This window comes from Anas platyrhynchos, chromosome 23 (assembly GCF_047663525.1).
Source record: "Anas platyrhynchos isolate ZD024472 breed Pekin duck chromosome 23, IASCAAS_PekinDuck_T2T, whole genome shotgun sequence".
Classification (NCBI taxonomy): domain Eukaryota; kingdom Metazoa; phylum Chordata; class Aves; order Anseriformes; family Anatidae; genus Anas; species Anas platyrhynchos.
The window spans coordinates 4,092,310-4,101,597 of NC_092609.1; the positions used below are offsets into that span (position 1 = coordinate 4,092,310).

Here is a 9,288-nt window from a genome sequence, read left to right on the forward strand (position 1 = left end):
CACTTTTATTTGGACCACTGTCAAAGAAAATATCTGAGAACTTTTGAATAATGTAGCACAATAGTTTATGTTGCTATAACACACAACATGGATTTAGAAACTACTACACAGTAGATCCAGAATCAAATAGTCTTACTGTGTAAACCTTCCAACCCGAAGTTTAGATTCTTACAGGATTGTAAAAATTAGTCATAAACTAAGCAAGCACCTTTCTATGCTTGCCATATGACCAGAAAGTTACTGATTGTTCCAAGTGTTCAAAACCTAATTTTAAAGGCAAGAGACAGATGAAGGGACCACAAAGAAACCATAAGACAACACAAACTGTCATGAAAGTGGCTTCAAACACATCTGCTATGGACTTTTTTCCTGTAGGTATCATAGCAAGTCTTTAATCAATGCTGCATCTGGATATTTAAGCAAGGTTTCCTTCATCACTGCATAAATGGCAGTTTCTTTGGATTACTCAAATGCCATAGTCTTAGAAACTGAGGTAGCTACAGAAAAAACATTAGTCATGGAAAACTAGAAAAAAATATTTTGAAGCATTTGGAAAAAATGTGAACAATCTCTAAGAAGAGAAAAATGCATGGAACTACCAGTGGTAGTTTGCTGAAAGCACAATAAAACACACATGCATTACATGAACAGAAAATCTTATGCTTGCTGAATTCTAAGATTTGAAATTTTTAAGAAGAGCTAACTGCACAAATGAAGTTTGGGTGTTTCCAGTCACATCAAATATTTCTCTATCAGGAATATACCAAAGGAAACACATTCAGGTAGCACATCTCTACAGCTCCCTTAACATGTAAATCAGGCCACTGCTTTTGTTTCAGCTGTCAAGCCATCCAATAGATCTTTACTTGATACTCACAGAAAACAACGACTGTTCTGTGTGCCAACAGTAACATTGTCATGTCTAAGCAGGGAATATTAGTGTTGAATCAAGCATCCTGAGGACTTTTTCCCACAAAGAGTACCAATTCAGATTTGCATGATTGATTCTAGTGTCCTGTGTCCTATCAAAAAAAAAAGTTTAAAAGTTTACTCTCTGTAGGGGAAATCTGCAATTATTTTTTGGTTTCCTATTAAAAGCAAAATTTAACAGATTTTGCTTAAATCAAAAACATTATATAGCAGAAATACAGATTCAAGAGAAACAATTCATTCATTTGACTGCAGAGCTCTGTAAGACTTCTCAGTAACAGAAATGTAAGACCTTCCATGGACATTTTATGAAATATCAATACCTTGGAGACAGAATAATATGAAAAGTCTTAAGGTTCTGTAAACTTTTTTTTTTCCTGAAGTTAATGGAAACATGATGGTCAAAGCACAAGATGTATCAAAAGCTTAATAATATTAGCCTACTTCCTGCTTTCCGCTACCCCTTTTTCTCTCTCTCCTTCCCCCAAAAATATTTTTAAATTCCATTTGTATCTCTGTAAGGTGCATTTTCCGTTAATGGAATTTGAAGAGTTAGTTTGCCATGCACTTATTTGTATGCAGATCTCATGAACTTCCAGAAGTGGACCACAGGTTTCTGCTGATTTTGGCAGTTTGTTCCAGTAGAGATGTCTTCAATTCACTCCATTTGGCAGGTTACACTCTTGGTTCCATTAGTTCGATTGCAGTTCTTCCCCATGTTTTACTTAAATTTCACTTTTTAATATCACATCAAGAAAGGAAAATGAAATCTTATTTCCCATGGAAGAATTTCCATTTCTCTGATAGCCACTTAGTAATTTGTGATCAAATCTGTGTACATTTTTGTTTACCTTGAAGAGCATTTTTTGAAGATAGAAATCTTACCTATTCAATTACATATTCATCAAATCTGCAATGCCTGTTCATGTTCTTTTTGCATTACTGAATTTTCACTGACCCTGAATAAAGTATACCATGGGTTCAGTCACAGAAAGTTCTTGATTTATATATGTCTTAATACTCTTAAATGCAGAAAATGCCCAGGAAAAGTATTCCAATGAATACTGTTATCCCTGACAAGACTTTCAGACTTACAGCAATTCAACTTGTACAAATAAGGCTGGCAAGAGATCTTTGTTACAACAGGCTGTCCTCTAGACTGTGAAAAAGCAAATGACGCTGATTTGTCAGTGGCAACAAATCCTTGAAAGAATTTTCATTAAAGATTCAAGTTGGCTTTATGAACCTTGATTCATGCTTTGATTGCTATAGTAATTTTATATACAATTTTGGCATGAGTAACAAACCTGGAATTTCAGTCGAAATTACACTCATAAAATGCAAGTATTTACTTTTCTTTCCCTGTACCTGCTGCCTCATAAACTGGACTAGCTTGACCTGAAGTGTATTTAATATTTAAAGGTTTTAATTCATAGAGAGGCTCGTGTAATAGAAGGTCTTGTCCCAGCCAATTTCCGACCTGACAAACCCCATCTACAGAAGTTCAGACTTGCTGCACTTTAAAACAACTTTGCCTTCATTAACAAAGGAACACAGAATAAGAAAATGTCATCTCCATACCTCACCCTTGAGAAGCTGTTTTCACAGTTCCTTTTTCCAGACTTGCCTGACACTTACTTCCATCTTCTTCTGATTCACTTCCCAGGAAATTAGCAACTTATTTTCCTTTCTCAAAATGAAACCATCTTCCAGGTAGTCCATCATCTCTAAAGTTTTCAAACAGCTATAATGTCCTATTAATTCAGGGTTTAGGGAAACCAGTAGCTAATATTTCAGTTATATCTCAGTGCATGTTTTTAATTCCACTCTTGGAAATGAGACATCAGTGTTGGTTAGTGGATAGAACTTTGAACTGAGGCTTCTATTCACACCTCTGCTATTTCTGGTCTTAAATCCCTGGCAAGGAGCTCAAGTGACAGTTCTTCTCCAGGCTGTAAAGTTAGTTATTGGGTGGCCCAAGAGAAGGTGAATTTCTCTCCTTTTCCCACTGTTGTATTTATTTACCATAGGTATGTTATATTAAAAAAATGCTATTAAATTCCTTTGAAAAGTTTTTTGAGATCTAAGAATGAAAACCCAGAGACATTGCTGTTGTGAAATAGGCTGTTCTTCTGATCCCATCAGACAGTTTTCCTACCTGCTTCAAGAAGAGAGTCTAGGAAAAATAAACCTGGGCATTTGCATAATTGGTATTCACCTTGAAGAGAATCAGTGTGAATGTTTATAAAAAATGAATTAACTCTGTGAGACAATGCTATTTGTTTCAGAGAGAGGCCCTTGAAGTATTAAAATAGGAGATGATTTGCCCAGCCTGTGCTGCTGAGCGCGCTGCTGTGACGTGTCTGCTGCATTCCATCAGTTCTCTGAACTAACTGCACGGCCCTGGGAGTGCCTGTCGTCAGAGAGAATAGAAAACAAGCAAACACAAACAGTTTTCCTGCTGCCCATACTCAAGTGAACAGTATGCTCTTTGAAGGGTGATAAGCAGAGGCAGCCACCAGCCCAACTGGTACAGAAAACCTGGCATAGTTTCCTCTTCTCTCTACGGATGCAAACTGCCAGCTCTAGATATTTGACCTGAATAATAATGCTTAGTGTAATAATTCAAAGTCAATGGGAATAGAGAAGAGACACAGACACTGCAATATAGCACAATAATGCAGGGAAACAGGCACAAGTTCCAAAACTCGATGTAGCTACCAACTCTGCAGTCAGAGTGGAAAGACTCCTCCGTTAACATGACCCAAGGTAACCGTGAAAGTGCAGAAACACGCAGATCTCTCACCACCTTACATGGCTGTAGCATCAGACTAAGTCCCCCCTTAAAAGTTTCTTCACACAACCAAAGTCAGCTTAAGTATCAGTACAAGTGTATCTATATAATTAATACAGATTACCGGGTTCAGTTGCTTGATCTGTCACACTGGATGCCTTCTGCATGCTGCTATTTCACCTTTTACTTTTAGTCTGTGCTGCACACGTATCGTGAATTTACTTATTTATTTTTATCGGATGATTTGCAACCTTAATGCTGGTCTTTTTACATTTTTGTAAACATATATGTAAATACAAGTGTAGAGTGGAATACATTCTGTCTTTCTTGTCATTCTTTGAAACTGCTTTCACTATTTTAGTTCCTGTAAAACTGTGAAATTTTCTCCCAGATCTTCAAATGGAAATCATGGAATTTGTTTTTATATCTAATCTTCCTTTCCTCTTTTGTAAAATGACCTGTAACCACAAGCACTAAAAAACAAAAACTAACCAACTGAATGAGGAAGATCTAAATTGCATTCCTGAGACTGAGTCACAACAGCTCAATGTAGGTTTACGTGACACATACTGCATTAGATTTGCACTGAATTTCACTGATTAAATTAAAAAAAAAAAGTGTTCATTGTTTTGCAAAATAACAAACTTCCTGCTGATGCTTTATCCTGGAGACACTTACAAGTTATTCAACTAAGGCTTTATCCAAGGTCTGCTGCAAGCCCCCTAGATTCACACCCAGGGCTTTTATGCAAGTTTTAATTTTAACCCATGAAGAGCTTCCACAGCAAGCAGTGTCTAGACAAGGTATGAAACTATGCTTAGTTTACACGAACTTTCTCAGCTGCATAACAGGCTGGATACTGTTCTTGTTCTGGGAGTTGTCATGAGCCCCTTGGCCATAGAAGCATCACTCTGCACCGCTAGTCTGGAAGCTGGGAAGCAGTGCCCACCACAAGTCCTGTCATCTTTGCCAACAGATACTGCCTGAAACTATTAATATAAACAAGCACATTCATTAGAAATAGTATGTGCCTTTCTATCTTCTGTATCAACTGCTTCGTAAACTCTTTGCAACACCATCCCTCCAAAGCAGTTCTCGTCAGTGTTTGAGGAGGACTTGCACAGACGCAATTCCTCTGAAGTTGGCTAACTTAACTGTTTTTATATTTCTGAATAATCAGAGTTAACTTGCACTTTTTACTTATGGTCACCTAACAATATCATAAGTTATATTTTGTAGAAGAAGCTGTGGAAACTTACTGCCTAAGCTATACCAGTCAAGCTGCAAAAAGCATTGGAGGATGTGCCTATGGTAAACCTGGCAAACAAATTATGCAGATGACCCATGAGATCTGCCTACATGTTTTTGTGAAATGGAAAACACCATCCTAAGTGCATAAAATTAAGCAAAAAGCCATTTTCAACAAGCAAGACTTTAGTCAATTATTCTAATGAGTACCTGACATACTGATGCTAATTAAATGGTGAATGATTATACACCTTTTAGGTGTCAAGACAGCGACTTACTGTTGAATTTAATGAACAAAGCTGGAGTCACACATCTACTGTTTATGTCATGCTAAATTAGCTGCTTGTTAATTGGATTAAACTACTTCAAATTTACAAAATGTTTGACCAATACTGTTATGCAATGCCAAATTGAGGTGACATTTTCCTACTGTCCAAGAATTACAGGAGGAAGATAAGTCAGTTTCTTGTCCAAGAAGAGTTCTTGGGACTGTGTGCTGTTTCAAAATAAATCAGGGAACCTCACCTAACCTCTAATTAGCAATCAATCAGTACAGCTGCACAGAGAATGAACCAGACAGAACAGTCCCAGATGTTGGCTTTTCTCTTAGAGTGCCTCTTCTGTTTGTTATTTGTGTTTGGGCAACTCACACACAAATTACATACCTAAAAGCATTTGCACATAAATTCATCACAGTCTTAAAGAGAACAGCAACAAGCTACATTCAACATTTCATTTTAAGAGTGTGGACAACACCTTGAAGAACTCATTTCTTAAATGTTATGCTACTGTTTATATTAGGGTAGTGACTAAAACCTCCTAGAAGAGAGAAGTTTCATGCATAGTAACCATACAAATGTTAAACAGAAAGCAGCATATAACTCTAAAGAGTAAAAAGTAAGGCAATAGATAAATAGCATATCTGTAATAATGGCACGACAGCAGCAAATTAGTTACAGAAGTGAAATACATACACATGCTCTCTCTTCCCAGTTGGTAGACCCTATACCTATGAGTACACCTGAACTCCCTTTGGGAGCCTTTATGCAACCCCACACACAACAGGACTCTGCACCTTTTCTCTTTCCAAACAACCCAAAGTGTAACCCTAACTGGAACACTAAGCCTAACCCTAATTAGGGCCCTAAAAACACATACGGCACCTGTGGCGTAACGACCTCATGGACAGCAGGGTTCTATTAGGATAAGAAACTGCTACTACTTTATTTATTATCACTTTAAGTTGTTAAGCAACTCGGCCTTCAGGCCCTATGTATCTTATTCCTCCCAGATCGAAGGGAAACAGATCCATTCCTTTTCAGGGCCTCTAGGGCCTGGATCAAAAGGCACGTTCAGTTCACCGGGGGCACAACAGCCAAGGCCTGTGATGGCAGTACTGGTGGGGGACAGCAATGGCATAGCTGGCAGATCGGTGGACGAGCCCACAGCTCCCTCACTGTCTGGCAAACCACACATTTCTGATTGTGGTCCTACATGGCTCTGTGAGGCCTCAGAGACTGCTCACCAGGTGCCGAGCAATCCCACCACAACCTTGTCATTTTTAGTAGCAGAGTCCCAAAGCTTCACCTCAGTTTGGTCCCATGTTTCAGGATCATAAACTGTCTGATTCATAATAACAGGAATAAACTGGAAGGTTACCAGGACATATGATTACCCATAGCGTGCAACTGCTTACCTTCAGCCTGTGAGGGGCAGTTGCGTGTGCAGGTCTGCTTCCCTCAGCTTCAGCTTCCTTCCAGCTCAGGTGCACTTCCCTTCAGCAACTTGAAGTATGAGTTTCTGTGAGGAGTTTGCTGAGTTTGGCTGAACCTATCTTCATGAGGCGATCAGTGTTTCTGCTCCTGTCCTGGTCCCTGTTCTGCTAGCCTGTCCCTGTTATTCAGGTCCCTGTTCAGACGCCATTTGTGGTGTGATGTTCTTCAGGTCCCTGTTCGGGCACCATTTGTAGCATGATGACCACACGGACACCAAGGTTCTTTCAGGATCAGTAACTGCTACTACTTTATCGATGACATAATTTCAGCTCCCTCACATTGAGGGCATAACTTCAGCTCTCCTTTTACTGAAGATTCACTCTACAGCAGTACTTTTCCACTAACTATTCCCTGGTTAACAACTTTGCCCAGCAAGAGCAAACACCCAGCAACTTCCATGTCTTAATAGCTGGAGAGAAGCAGTCTGAAACCCCGAGGTGTCTCCTGAATCACCCTTCTTATTTCTTTTAAACTCTTTACATTCCTTTGCCATTGAACCTGAAGGACGGCACTGGCACCACAACATAAACCAGCCCAGACACAACAAAGGCTGGAAAGTGGAAAAAGCCATCAGAGCAGTGAGCGAAGGTACATGGCTGGGGTCACAAGGATTAGCCCTCACAGTCTCATGAGGCCCTTTCTAGGCTGGTCTTCCTGTTTTAATCTGTTATTTCACAGTTTTCTGCCCCTTTCTTTTAGTTAAACGTAGAGCATTATCACCCTTTAATGCAGCTGCCTTGTGCCACTGTTGCCAGTCCGAGGATGGAGCCAGACTCCTCTCACTGGGGTCTGCTAGAAAGGCAATAGGCACAAACTGAAGTACAGAAAACCTATATTTAAGGGGGGAAAAAAAGAGAGAGATAGAGAGAATTATACCAAAAGAAAAGCTTACCTCTGCATGTAAGAGAGCTATCAAGCAGTGGAACAAGTTGCCCACGGAGGCTATGGCATCTCTATCCTTGGAGATGCTGAAAACCCAGTGGGAGACAGTCCTACACAAGCTTTAAGCAGGGGGATTGAACTGGGGATGAACCTGAACCATTTTGTGTTTTTTGCAGCAGAACCACCTGTTTCTTGTTTCCCTCCCAGCTGTGAGCCACTCTTCACTTGGCTGCATCTCAGCAACACCCCAGTCTCCTATCTGCAGGAGAGGAAAACCCAAACCATCCCATCCCCACATCCCTGCTGACTGCTTCCCTTTCAGAACTGGAGCAACTGGCCCTAAAGTACAGATACTGCATTAATGCCAGTGTCTGCAATTGCAAACGTAGATCTCTGCAGCCCTCTAGCGCTCTTTAAACAGAAAAGAGCTTGCAACAGCCATGGGGAAAAAGGGAAGGATGGCTCAGGTTGTCCTTTAATTCCTACCCTGGAGCTGCCATAGGCAGGTGCAAGCCCTTGCAAAGGGCTCAGCCCCGGAGGCTGGAGTTTATCATCATGCAGGTCAGAGGTTTGGGTCGGGGGCTCTCAAAGCCCCTTGTCCCCAGCAGACAGGGAGTTTAGCAGCTGCCAGCCTGGGCTGCATTTCTTTCCCCGCCTCTGCTGCTGGCTAACCTGAGCGAAGTGTTTTTCTGTGCCTCCTTTCACCGCTGCCATCATCCTAATTGTGCTGACATCCCTCGTCCCGCAGTGCAGCTGAGAGGCGATGCTGATCTCCTGGTGACTTCGGCAGTTTAGCTGGAGCATTTTCCCCAGGAGTCCACCGCATTTACGTTATTTATTTTCCAGGAGAAGACAATGCAACTATTTAAACATTGTTCTTCCGTGCAACACTAATTTAAAATAGAGGCTTTTATTTGCTAACAGGACAGAGTACCAGCTGGTATTTACCTAAACAGCTTTAATGTTTAGACAGGCTCCTGCTCCACAGCCTGCATTCCCTCCTGAGAAGCAGTACAGAAAGTGTGCTGGCCAAGCAAAGGGTAGGTTTGGTTTTGCAGCCCCAACATCTGGTTTGGAAACGATTTAATAGCTTCATCCCATGCTCTAGGTGGGCAGGGGGAGATACTGAGTACCGGGTCCTCCCCCATTGATATCCCTCCTTGCCTTCTCCCAGCCCCCTGGACCCTTTTCCATGCTTCAGCCTCCCTTCCTTAAAGCATACGCTGTTGTTCCACATGTCCTACAAAAGTGAGGATATAAACCAATATTTAGGAGGCCCCTTAAAGAGCAGCTTAGGAAAATGATCCAAATTATTGGTCTCCTATCTAACAGCCTTTGCCTATTTGTATTCGGATGATGCTATGTTACCTCCATGATAAAAATACACATGGAGCTGAGTTGGAAAACTTTCTGCATCTGTTTCACTCCTGTCAGAAATACTCCTCCAATGTTCCTTACAGAAAAAGAAAAAAGAGAGAGAGAGAGAAACACAACCCTTCTGCCAAATAACAGATACAGAAAATTAGTTAATTAAATGAAATACAGTTGCTTTCCAGACTCTGATAAAATCCTGAAAATCTTTTTTTTTTTTTTTTTTTTTTTTACAGTTGGATTTCTCCCACAAATCTCCACTTCAACAAAAGAAGTAGTCTGCATGTA

At 40.5% G+C, this 9,288-nt stretch overlaps 1 long non-coding RNA gene across 3 annotated transcripts in view; it reads right to left on the reverse strand.

Moving 5' to 3' along the window:
• LOC119713570 (uncharacterized) overlaps positions 1–8,020 on the reverse strand; it is a 78,214-nt gene extending 70,194 nt beyond the window's left edge. For 2 of the 3 annotated variants that reach the window (XR_011804758.1, XR_011804759.1), the window contains exons 1-2: positions 7,640–8,020; positions 6,669–7,561 (exon numbers count right to left, since the gene is read on the reverse strand). This is a non-coding gene — a long non-coding RNA (uncharacterized lncRNA). The remainder of the gene's footprint in view (positions 1–6,668; positions 7,562–7,639) is intronic. The other variant, XR_005260776.2, reaches the window with a different exon arrangement.
• Positions 8,021–9,288: the final 1,268 nt, after the last annotated feature.